Raw genomic sequence first — 13,128 nt, forward strand, 5'->3', positions numbered from 1 at the left:
GGTCCATCTCCACAGCAGAAGGGGAAAAAATGAACCCCCAAAAAGGGAACTTTCTGTACTCCAAAGAGACACTTTGAGCCTTTAACAAACAAGGCATTCTCACGCAAAACCTGAAACACCATCCTGACCTGCACCACATGTGAGTCCCAATCTTCAGAGAAAACCAGAATATCTTCCAGATAAACAATCATAAATTTATCCAGATACTTCCGGAAAATATCATGCATAAAGGACTGAAATACTGAGGGAGCATTAGAAAGCCCAAAAGGCATCACCAAGTACTCAAAATGACCTTCGGGCGTATTAAATGCAGTCTTCCATTCATCACCTTGCTTAATGCGCACAAGGTTGTATGCACCACGAAGATCTATCTTGGTGAACCACTTGGCACCCTTAATCCGGGCAAACAAGTCCGACAAGAGAGGCAAAGGATACTGAAATTTTACAGTGATTTTATTCAGTAGCCGATAGTCAATACAAGGTCTCAAAGATCCGTCCTTCTTAGCCACAAAAAAGAATCCCGCACCAAGAGGGGAAGAGGATGGACGGATATGCCCCTTCTCCAGAGACTCCTTGATATATGAACGCATTGTGGCATGCTCAGGTACTGACAGATTAAATTATCTTCCCTTAGGAAATTTACTACCTGGAATCAAATCTATGGCGCAGTCACAATCCCTATGAGGAGGCAGAGCACTGGATCTGGACTCACTGAATACATCCTGATAATCAGACAAATACTCAGGAACTTCCGAAGGAGTAGAGGAAGCAATAGACACCGGCGGGGAATCAGCATGAATTCCCTGACAGCCCCGATGTTCAGGAGTCATGCACATGGTCACCTGCGTCCAAAACTGCGGTTTATTTTCCGCCAATGGCGTAGCATCAATACCTCTAAGAGGAATAGGATTTACTAACGGTTCAAGAAGAAAACCACAGCGCTTGGCAAATGACAGATCCATAAGACTCAGGGCGGCACCTGAATCCACAAACGCCATAACAGGGTAAGAAGACAAAGAGCAAATTAAAGTCACAGACAAAATAAATTTAGGTTGCAAATTACCAATGGCGACAGGACTAACAACCCTTGTTAGGCGTTTAGAGCATGCTGATATAACATGTGTAGAATCACCACAGTAAAAACACAACCCATTCTGACGTCTATGATTTTTCCGTTCATTTCTAGTCTGAATTCTATCACATTGCATTAAATCAGGTGTTTGTTCAGACAACACCACCAGAGGATTAGCGGTTTTGCGCTCCCGCAAACGCCGGTCAATTTGAATAGCAAGCGCCATAGAATCATTCAGACTTGTAGGAATGGGGAAACCCACCATCACATTCTTAATGGCTTCAGAAAGGCCATTTCTGAAATTTGCGGCCAGAGCACACTCATTCCACTGAGTAAGAACGGACCATTTCCGAAATTTTTGGCAATACACTTCAGCTTCATCCTGACCCTGAGAAATAGCCAGCAAGGCTTTTTCTGCCTGAATTTCAAGATTGGGTTCCTCGTAAAGCAATCCGAGTGCCAGAAAAAACGCATTAATATTCGCCAATGCCGGATCTCCTGGCGCTAGCGAGAAAGCCCAATCCTGAGGGTCGCCCCGCAAAAAAGAAATAACAATTTTAACTTGCTGAGCAGAATCTCCAGATGAACGGGGTCTCAGAGAAAGAAACAATTTACAATTATTCTTGAAATTCCTAAACCTAAATCGATCTCCAGAAAACAATTCCGGAATAGGTATTTTAGGTTCAGACATAGGACTACTGGTAACAAAATCTTGTATACCCTGCACACGAACTGCCAGCTGGTCAACACTTGTAATCAAGGTCTGCACATTCATGTCTGCAGCAAGCACACGCCACTCAAAGGTAAAGGGGAGGAAGAGAAGGAAGGAAAAAAAAAAACTCAGAATTTCCTTTCTTATTATCCCACTTCTACAATGCTTTAAACATTCAATATTGGCCTGGCATACTGTTATGACCCCAATGGCAGAGGGTCTCAGGAATAATGCTAATTCAGTAAATACAGAAAACCAGCTCATAGGGCAGTGGTAACTGGGCTGACCATATAACTAATCCTAGCACCACAAATACCAGCAGCCGGGGAACGTTCCTACGTTGATCCTAGACGTCTCGCGCCAGCCGGAGAGCTAACTACCCCTAGAAGGGAAAAGAAAGACCTTTCTTGCCTCCAGAGGAAATACCCCAAAAAGTTGGATAGAAGCCCCCCACAAATAATAACGGTGAGGTAAGAGGAAAAGACAAACATAAGAATGAGCTAGGAATTTAGCAAAGAGAGGCCCACTAGCTAATAGCAGAATATAGAAAGATAACTTATATGGTCAGCAAAAAATCCTATCAAAAATATCCACACTGGAAATTCAAGAACCCCCGAACCGTCTAACGGCCCGGGGGGAGAACACCAGCCCCCTAGAGCTTCCAGCAAGGTCAGGAATCACATTTAGTACAAGCTGGACAAAAATGATAGCAAACAAATAACCCAAAAAACAAAGAAGCAAGACTTAGCTTAATTTAGCACGAACCAGGACCAGCAAACAGGAGCAAACAGAATGTGTCTGATAACACCGATGCCAGGCACTGGACTAAGGTTCCAGGAGGTTTATATAGCAACACCCCTGAAGTAACGACCCAGCTGGGTGCAAACAGAGGGAAGGAAATCCCAGAGTCATATCACTAGTAACCACTAGAGGGAGCCAAAAAAGTCTAATTCACAACAGGCCTCTCAGGGTGGCTGGCGCAGAGTTCTCTTCACTTGCTGTTAGAGGAAGTGCTATATGCAGTCTAAGAAATATTACACTGATGGAGGGACCCTCACAGATTGACTCTCCGTGGAAAAACCCTAAAGTGTGGAAGTACTCACAGTTTTGAGCCTACCATTCCCTTTAGCACTGGTTAGGTTAAGCAAAGTCAGTGGTGTGGCAGCCACATGGGTCTGGTCCTGGCTAGAAGCAAACAGGATAACCAGCATGCAGGAGAGCACATGAGAAGTATTATCTCTCCTGACTAGAAGACTTCCCTCCTTTGTGGAGGCGATTATGTGGAGAGAGATGTCCCCTCAGCGTGGACTCACATGGAAAACTTTGATCGGAGCAGTAGTGTTTGCTCCCTCAGGCAGCTTAAACCGCTCAGAACTGGAAGTTACCTCAGAAAGTGTGAGATTCCTGAGCTGGGAGTTACCAAAGGAAGACTGTGTGTCCGGAGCTAGGAGGATCATCCCAGCCGTTTCTATGGCAGCTTGTTGTGAGAAGAATACTCACTTAACTTTCATATACACATTGGCCAGTAGATGACAGCAAACCACATTTATGAGTCATCGGTATACAATGCAATGTATCACATTTTCTAACTCACAGTGCCCAAACTTATACTGACACACTGGAACGAATCTACTGCCACACAACAACTCCCTCATCTATCAGCAGTAGAACGGGTACCGGGATACCTCACCTATCTGATTGAATATGCTATATTTTAAAATGTAATAGCTGCAAGGTTGTCAAGCATAACAACAGAGAGATCATGCAGATCCCACTGCTTCCACCAATTTGTCAAGGAGAACACTGGACAGATCACTCAGATTCCACCATTGCCACAAAATTATCAAGGAGAATACTGGTGAGATCCCACTGATCCCACTGCTGCCAACAATATGTCAGGCGAAGCTCAGTCATGCACTTCCAATAATTAGGACACTATATATTATTATTATTATTATTATTATTATTATACATTTTTATAGCACCATTTATTCCATGGCACTTTACATGTGAACGGGGCAAATATAGACAAGTACAATAAACATGAATAAAACAAGGCACACACAAGTACAGGAGGAGAGAGGACCCTGCTCGCAAGGGCTCACAGTCTGCAGGGGATTGGTGAGGATACACTAGGAGAGGGTAGAGTTGGTAATGCGCCAGTTCAGCAGACAAAGGATCGCTGCAGGTTGTAGGCTTGTCGGAAGAGGTGGGTCTTCAGGTTCCTTTTGAATGTTTCCAAGGTAGGCGAGAGCCTGATGTGTTGGGGTAGAGAGTTCCAGAGGATAGGGGATGCACGGGAGAAGGAGATCATGAGAGGATCGAAGGTTGCGTGTAGGTAGGTACTGGGAGACCATGTCACAGATGTATGGAGGAGACAGGTTGTGAATGGCTTGGTATGTCATTGTTAGTGTTTTGAACTGGAGCCTCTGGGCAATAGGAAGCCAATGAAGGGCCTGGCAGAGAGGAGAGTCTGGGGAATAGCGGGGAGACAGGTGGTTTAGTCGGGAAGCAGAGTTTAGATTGGATTGGAGTGGTGCCAGAGTGCTAGAGGGGAGGCCAGAGAGTAGGAGGTTGCAGTAGTCGAAGCGGGAGATGATAAGGGCATGCACTTGTGTTTTTGTGATTTCATGGTCAATGAATGCACGGATCCGGAAAATGTTTTTGAGTTGGAATCGGCAGGAGGAGGCAAGGGCTTGGATATATGGCTTGAAAGAAAAGGCAGAGTCAAGGATCACCCTGAGGCACCAAGCATGTGGGACTGGGGAGAGTGAGCAGCCATTGACATTGATGGATAGGTCAGGTGGAGGGGTAGAGTGAGGTGGGGGAAAGATGATGAATTCTGTTTTGTCCATGTTCAGTTTTAGAAAGCGAGCAGAAAAGAAGGCTGAGATAGCAGACAGACAGAGTGGGATTTTGGTAAGTAAGGAGGTGAGGTCAGGTCCAGATAGGTAGATCTGTGTGTCATTGGCATAGAGATAATATTGTAAACCGTGGGATTCTATGAGCTGTCCCAGGTTGAAGGTGTAGATGGAGAAGAGTAGGAATCCTAGAACTGAGCCTTGAGGAACACCAACAGACAGGGGGCGATGTGAGGAGGTGGTATGGGAGAGGGAGACACTAAACGTCCTGTCTGTTAGATATGATGAGATCCAGGATAGGGCCAAGTCTGTGATGCCAAGGGATGAGAGGGTCTGTAACAGGAGGGAATGGTTCACAGACAGGTGTGTGCCTTTCAAAATCAAGTGCTATCAGTTTAATTAAACAGCTGGACTCTATTGAAGGAGTAGAACCATCTCAAGGGGGATCACAAGGAAATGGACAGCATGGGACTTAAATACGAGTGTCTGAGCAAAGGGTCTGAATACTTATGACCATGTGATATTTCAGTTTTCCTTTTTTAATAAATTTGCAAAAATTACTACATTTCTGTTTTTTTTCAGTCAACATGATGTGCAGAGTGTACACTAATCTGAAAAAAATGAACTTTTTTGAATTTACCAAATGGCTGCAATGAAACAAAGAGTGACATATTTAAAGGGGTCTGAATACTTTCTGTGCTCACTGTATATAGGTATGTAGGATTACAATGCAGTCCGATGTTTTGCACGCAAACATAGAACATCCTATATATGCTGCAAATCAAAGCATGCAGCGATTTTTTTTATCATGTCGACTCTGCATAGAAATAATTGATAGTCGGCACTGCTCCATGGTATAAAATTGGATGAAACATCGGATGGCACACATTTGAGTTACACGCTGGCTTCTCGCCAGTGTAAGCAAGCCTTTAGACTCATCTGGTGAGTTTGCTCCACAAAGCCGCAGGTAAGGGTGAACACACTGTTTGAGATTAATGACACAGCAGTGGAAATCTGGACAATCGGCAAGTAGGACACACCAGAAGCCACGGAGCCATGATTGGCAATCGCAGGAGAGCAGATGCAGTGCAGCGGACAATTTCTATTTCAGCGGGAAAAAGTAGTGGTTAACCAGCAGGACTGAGCATCAGTAAGTGCACATTATAGAAATCACACAATTTTGCAAAGAAGAATGTAGTATAATATAAACAGTCGCTAAGAACCAATTTAAGGAGCTTATTGCAAATGATGGGTAAGAGCTTATTGCAAACGATGGGTAACAGGTCTTGAGGAGCATTAGGTGCAAATTGCAGAAATCACAAGAGTTTGCCAGGATGATGGCAACAAAAGAAAATGGATTGTGGCAAACACAAAATACCAACTAAACACATTAAAGATTCAAGATACTCAGACACAAAGGTATGTCTAATTGCCTGTTTGATTACCCTTAGGAGAACACAAGTCCCAGCCTGGCCAGTCTTCTCTATGACCCTCTGGTCTGGCTACACTTTAAATTCATATCTAATATAGATAATGATTACTGTAGACCCCCATTTGCTTGAAACTAGGAATCCTTCTGCCACTTGATAGTTGTCCACTCTAGAACTTGCTATCTTAGATTGGTCTCCCTTCTTAACACATAACACCCTTTTTGATGCAGGTCTCCTGTATTATAGGCTATTCTCTCTTTAGTACTCTCTACTAACTGCCTCGCAAACAGGAACCTGAATTTCCAACTTGACTCCGACAGCCATTTGCTGGCCCCAATAGTTAACCCTTTCTACTGGTTAACGAAGTGCTGCAGGCCACAAAATAGATAAAACAACATTCAAACATGATATATTTGTTCCATGTTAGCCAGTAGATATTAAACATGGCAATGCTTTATCTTAACATAAGATCTTCTATGGGGTGTTGATAGGTTCTCCACTCCTTTAAGGAGACACACTCTTTTAGAGTAGCTACATAGATAAGACTCTACAGAGGAATTTCTTTATCTTCTGGAATTGAATTATATTACCAAATTCAAAAATGTAAATGTAAAATGTTAACATTTGCGCATATTTACAGAGAGTGTAAAATGTAGAATAGTTATGTAGGCACTACAAGGCATAGATGAAACAACCAAGAAGGAGAATTTAAAAATTCGAGTTCCGTCTTACATGGTTTCTTTTGTCTCGTCTGGCTAGATATATTTTTAAAGTCTAATTTTTTTCTGTTAGTCTTAAGATTTTAATACATAAAATATATAAACATCCTTGGCTCACACTGTAAAAAGGCAAAACCATAGCTACGGATTATGATCAAAAGGAATTGCTGATGGAAGCGGCGCTGCAGAATCCACTGGGAGATATTTCCTAACAGCAGCAGGATGCTGTGAAATTGAAAGAAAAAAAATTCACGTCTGGCTTTTTAGTTGTGTCACATGACGCTCGTGTTAAGAGGGAAAAATATTACTTTTGTTGTTTTCCATTTTCTTATTTCAAACAAATCTAAGATCTGCAGGATCAAATGAATAAATTGATGCTAACGTGACAATACGTCGATCGAAACGTTAGGATAAATTTCAAAGATTTATTTGTTAAGAGAATTTTGTCAAAACAAGGCAATTCTACATGAGCTCTTCCCATGCCCTAACGTACACTATATGCATTTGTTAAAGAGAATATTTTACTTGACATAAATATGTAATTTATTGTACCTGGTGTAAATGCCGCTGTTCTCCTAAATCCGACATTATATTTCTTTCTTCCCTGTATATAAATGTAGTCTTGTTAGCCAAGTGGGTGTGGTGAGCAAATTCTCCCACCGAGTGTCTTGGATTCCACCTACTTGGTAAAAAGACTATATTTACATACTAAGAAAAAAAGACCGTATCTCAGGAATGGAGAGGCGCAGAAATAAAGGAGAAAAAAAACATCAAATTCAGAAAAATAGTTGAATTTATACCAGGTAAAAAAATAACATTTTTATCAACATTCACTAAGGCTTCTTTAAGGAATAGTGTCACGAGTGTGTCATGTCCTCCTGGGAGATATGGAGTTAGAAGATCACTACGTATTGTAAATTGCACAACTTCCATTTAGCCTGTGTGTTTGTGTCCCATATTAAATGGATTTGGTTTCCTTTGGTGCTAAAGAGGTTAATGACCCTTATTAATGCCAGTCAGAAACTTGCAGCTCAATTTTCAGCTGCCTCTGATCTGTTCATGACCTCTACCTGTAAATTCTGGCCAGACCTTCTCTGCATTGCCAGTGAAAGCTTTGCTTCCTAGCTCCTTGGAGACACTGTGATGGATATCCTGATCATTGTTGCTACTGGAGATTCTTGCGTGCTGTTTTTGGGGTGTATGCTTTTCTCATTGTCTTATTCCCATTTGGTTGGTACATTCCTATCCTTCCCTATTTACCTTTGTTGAGTGTTTGTATGCTTGCTGCTTTCTGTTATCCTTATTTTGTCTTTGTGTCTTGCTTACCTTATATTTCTGCCCCATGCCACATGGGGCAGGGAAAGGGGACAGATCTGGGTTTTACAGTCACATGGTAAGGTCAGTTGCCCGAGTCTTTCTACCTTCAAGAGTACCCTTGAGACAGGGATAGTTATGGTCCCAGATCCAGGGACAGTTTGAAGCCTCCCCTCCTTACAGAAGACCGCCATAGTGTGACAAATATCAACTGATGATTGCATTGGCACTGCCACTAAACATGACTTCAACACACAACAATGGTTATCCCATAAGTGCCGAGATTAGAGGAAACTCATATCTTGAGTTGTCCCTTAAATGAGCCATCCTATAATAAACATATAACTCCACCAGAGGAAATTGATGGATGTATGATCATTTGTAGCCCCAATTAACACACCAATGAGGTATTAGGGTCCCCTGTTTGAATGGTGCTGTTGTGAGCATGTGTGACCTCCACTTCATAGTAAATATAGGAAAACTGACTGAACAGCAATCTAGTCTGAACTGGTGCATAACCAAAAAAGGACTTACATAGCAAATAGATCAATGGCTGCACTCAATTTTACTGTGCTAAAGCAAGGAAATGTGCGATACATGAAATGTGAATAGCATAATGGCTTGCAAAATCTATGAAAAAACACATGAGATGCTTAGTACAAGATTTGGCCAAAAATTGTGAGCCCATCCACCAAACGTCAAGGTAATCTCAAATTGGATGGGTACCTGACCTGACTGCCTAGTGTGAACACTTACCTATGGCTAATAACATGGTAAAGCCTGCATTTATAGGAAGGTCAGAATCAACTGTGTTTGGATGTAATTAAAATCACAGCATGGTGAAGGGCGGGGCGTTCAAGTCAGAAAAAATAGTACATAGTAAATATAGGAAAACCGACTGAACAGCAATCTATTCTGAACTGGTGCATAACCAAAAAAGGACTAACATAGCAAATAGATCAATAACTGCACTCAATTTTACTGTACTAAAGCAAGGAAATGTGCGATACATGAAATGTGAATAGCATAATGGCTTGTGAAATTTATGAAAAAACAAGATTACCTTGACGTTTGGTGGATGGGCTCACAATTTTTGGCCAAATATTGTGCTAAGAATCTCATGTGTTTTTATATAGATTTCACAAGCCATTATGCTATTCACATTTCATGTGTCGCACATTTCCTTGCTTTAGTACAGTAAGATTGAGTGCAGCCATTGATCTATTTGCAATGACCTCCACTTCAGTGTTATGGAAGTTGAGGTCACACATGCTCAGTACTGCTGTATTCACACACAGGATGACTGTAGTTCTCAGCCAAAAGACCATGAGTAATCATACATTTATCATCTATTTTTTGGATAGGTGATAAATATTTCTTATGTAACAAACAGATCAGTGTTTCAATCAAATCTGATAGTGGATAGTAAGGGGGTGTCACTATGAGGACAGTCTCGGAGGAGTCAAAAGTGGCAAGTGCTATCTATTGACCTGTGGTTTGCCATCACTGATGTCTGTGCACATATTTTTTTAAATAATTCTTTAGTTATAGATCAAATATCAACATACATAAAATTTACCATATAAAACAGTACTACATTTCTTGAAATTACAGCAAGGCCATAGTGAGGAATTATGGAATGGTAGGTTGAGGAGCAAGGAAAGTCCGTGACTATGTGGTTAGCGGGTTAGGAATAAAATTATGACAGAGTGTGAATAAAAGAAAGAGTGGATAAAATAGAAGTTGAACGAAAGGGATCATCAGGTGGATAGTGAGTCATAAAGAATTTGAGTGGGAAGGGAAGAAGTGAGATATATTAGGGTATGTGCGATGTGGTTTGTGTGTTTTTTGCACCAAGTCTGATGGTTTTTTTGTCCAAGGTGTCCATATTTTAACTAACTGTCAATCGTTGTGGGATTTCCAACTAGAGAGTTCATCAAGGTGCTAAATTGAGTGAATATTACCTATCCAATCTGAGTGGGAAGTGTTATTTGCTAGCGAGTCATGTTTCCTAGGCTTGAAGTATTTTGATGGGCAAAATAGTAATATTTTCTGCCATACGAGTTAAGGTATATTTAATGAGTCCTAGGTTGCATAAAGTAGATTCTATCTTTTTCCAGAATGGTTTTATTTTAGGAAAGAACCATAAAATATGGGAAAATGTACCTTTGTGGGTACCACGTCTCCAGCATAAGTTTGATACTGTTAAACCTAAGTGGTGCAAAAATTCAGGAGTTTTATAGAATCGGAGTGGAATTTTGTAGAGATTTTCTTGTAGGAGTATGCATCTGGAAAAGCCATGTGAATTACATAGAATAGACTTCACTTCTAGGTCTGAAAAGCTCATGCTTAACTCTGTTTCCCCATGAGATGAGATTAGAGAAGTCGGTTTGTAGGAATTCGAAATGATTATATATTTTTCCTTTAGGGACCAAAAAGGTAGTCATGAAAGGAGGTCAAGACAAAACCATTTTCTGGGTTTTGGAAATTTTGTGTTAAAGAGGGTGAGGATACAGTAGACATGGTGATGTTACAGGGAGTTACTGGGGCAAAACATAGCTTCCTCAGGCCAAGAGTCAACCATAAGGATTTTGTTGGACAAACGTTGAGAAATGTTTTTGTTAGGCATAGGAGACCCTAGATTGAATATATCCAAATAATTGGGGTCATCAAGGTATGAAATAGTTGAAATAGGGGCTGAAGCCGAGAAAGCCAATGTGGGAGATAAGTTTTTTCCTTGATCGTTTGATAGGAAGTGTAGTGGATGTCATGCACATCACAGCCGGAGTCAGAAGGAGGAAAAGTCTTGGTGCAGATGTATCTGTGAGAATTTTTGCCTCATGATATGAATGATATGTATGAGCTATTGTTTTGACTTGAAAAGTTGGCAAGTTTCAACCCTTTCTTTAGATGGATTGCTGTTTAGTAAGTGTAGACATGGAGACCAATGAGAGGTTTGTGTGGTAGTCTTGGTGTTTAATATTCCAAATATATTGACAGATAAGGTGTAATTGAGAGGAAGAAGTAGAGGGAGAACCCGTGAATCTCTCTATCCACAAGCACAAGTGTGTCAATATTTTTAATAATGAATATATTATAAGAGAGAAATATTATACATTGAAATGTATTTTTACATTATACTGTATAATATATATTTAAATATATATGAAAATACATATATATAAATGATATATACAAGGGGCGTTCACTAAAGATTTCCCCTGACCCACGTCTATTTATCACCGGACACTGAAACTGCACATGTGTAATGATATACTGTATATACTCGAGTATAAGCCGAGATTTTCAGCCCAGTTTTTTAGGCTGAAAGGGCCCCTCTCGGCTTATACTCGAGTCATTGTCCCATGGGGTCGGCGGGGGAGGGGGAGCGGCAGGAGTGGTGGCTGTCACATCATACTCACCCCCTCCTGATGGGTCTCTGCACTTCCCTGCCTGCAGCTCTTCCTGTGTTCAGCGGTCACGTGGTACCGCTCATTAAAGTAATGAATATGAACGCGCCTCCACTCCCATAGGCATGGAGCGCATATTCATTACTTTAATGAGGGGTACCATGTGACCGCTGATCACAGGAACAAGTTGCTGGCGCCGGAGAGACCATCAGAGAAGCAGGGACTTGCAGAGACGGAGCCAGGAGGGGGTGAGTATGATGGGGGAGTGTGAGCCATGCGATATTCACCTGTCCCCGTTCCCTCGCCGGGCTGGGTCTTCCGCATCCTCTGGCTGTGACATTCAGGTCAGAGGGCACGATGACATGTTTAGTGCACGCCCTCTTTATGAACAGTCACTGCAGAGAGACAGAAGATACAGTGGCGTGTGACGGTGGAATGGGGACAGGTGAATATGGCAAGTGCTGGGGGCCTGAGCAAGCGGCGACACTGGCACCTGGCTCCCAACGACGAGAGGTGAGTATGTCATTTTTAAATTTTTTTTAATCGCAGCAGAAGCAGCATACGGGGCATATTATTCTATGGAGCATCTTATGGGGCCATCAACCTTTATGGAGCAGCATATGGGGCATATTATGGGGCCATCAACCTTTATGGAGCAGCATATGGGGCATATTATTCTATGGAGCATCTTATGGGGCCATCAACCTTTATGGAGCATTATATGAGGCATTATATGAGGCATATTATTCTATGGCGCATTTTATGGGGCCATCATTAATCTTTTATGATGCATTATATGGGGCATATTTTAATATGGAGCATCGTATGGGGCCCATCATGAACTGTATGGAGCATTATATGGGGCTCCTGATTCAATATGCATATCAAAAAACATTTAACCTACTGATGTCTCAATTAATTTTACTTTTATTGGTATCTATTTTTATTTTTGAAATTTACCAGTAGCTGCTGCATTTCCCACCCTAGGCTTATACTCGAGTCAATACATTTTCCCAGTTTTTTGTGGCAAAATTAGGGGTCTCGGCTTATATTCGGGTCGGCTTATACTCGAGTACATACGGGTACGTCTCTATACCATACATTCCAATTTGCAACTCAGAACTGATAACGGTCTTGATTTTACAGGTGCTGAAATGGTGTGAGGTTTGATAATTGACCCAGTGGAATGCAGAGCAGTCATCAAATTCCTTTACTTGAAAGGCCGCACACCAAAGGAGATGTTAGATGAGATGAAAGAGGCTTATGGTGATGATCCCCATCATATGATGTAGTCAAGAACTGGCATTGTCAATTCAAATGTGGTCAGACTTTGGTGCAAACAGCTCCAATTCCAGGACTACCCCACTCTGCTATTGATGAACACACCATCCAGCAATGGAGGTTGCCATTTTGGAAAATTGTCGCGTAACCATTCAACACCTAGCCCAAGATGTCTAGACTAGTGTGGGGTCCATAGAAAAAATCATCCAAGACCAACTTCATATGCATAAGGTATCTGCTCGCTGGGTTCCCCGGCTGCTCACATCTTTCCAGAAGCAGGAACGAGTCGAATGTTCTCAGGCTCTATTGACGATGTGCCATGTAAACCA

The sequence above is a fragment of the Ranitomeya variabilis genome, chromosome 3 (assembly GCF_051348905.1).
Source record: "Ranitomeya variabilis isolate aRanVar5 chromosome 3, aRanVar5.hap1, whole genome shotgun sequence".
Taxonomy (NCBI): Eukaryota; Metazoa; Chordata; class Amphibia; order Anura; family Dendrobatidae; genus Ranitomeya; species Ranitomeya variabilis.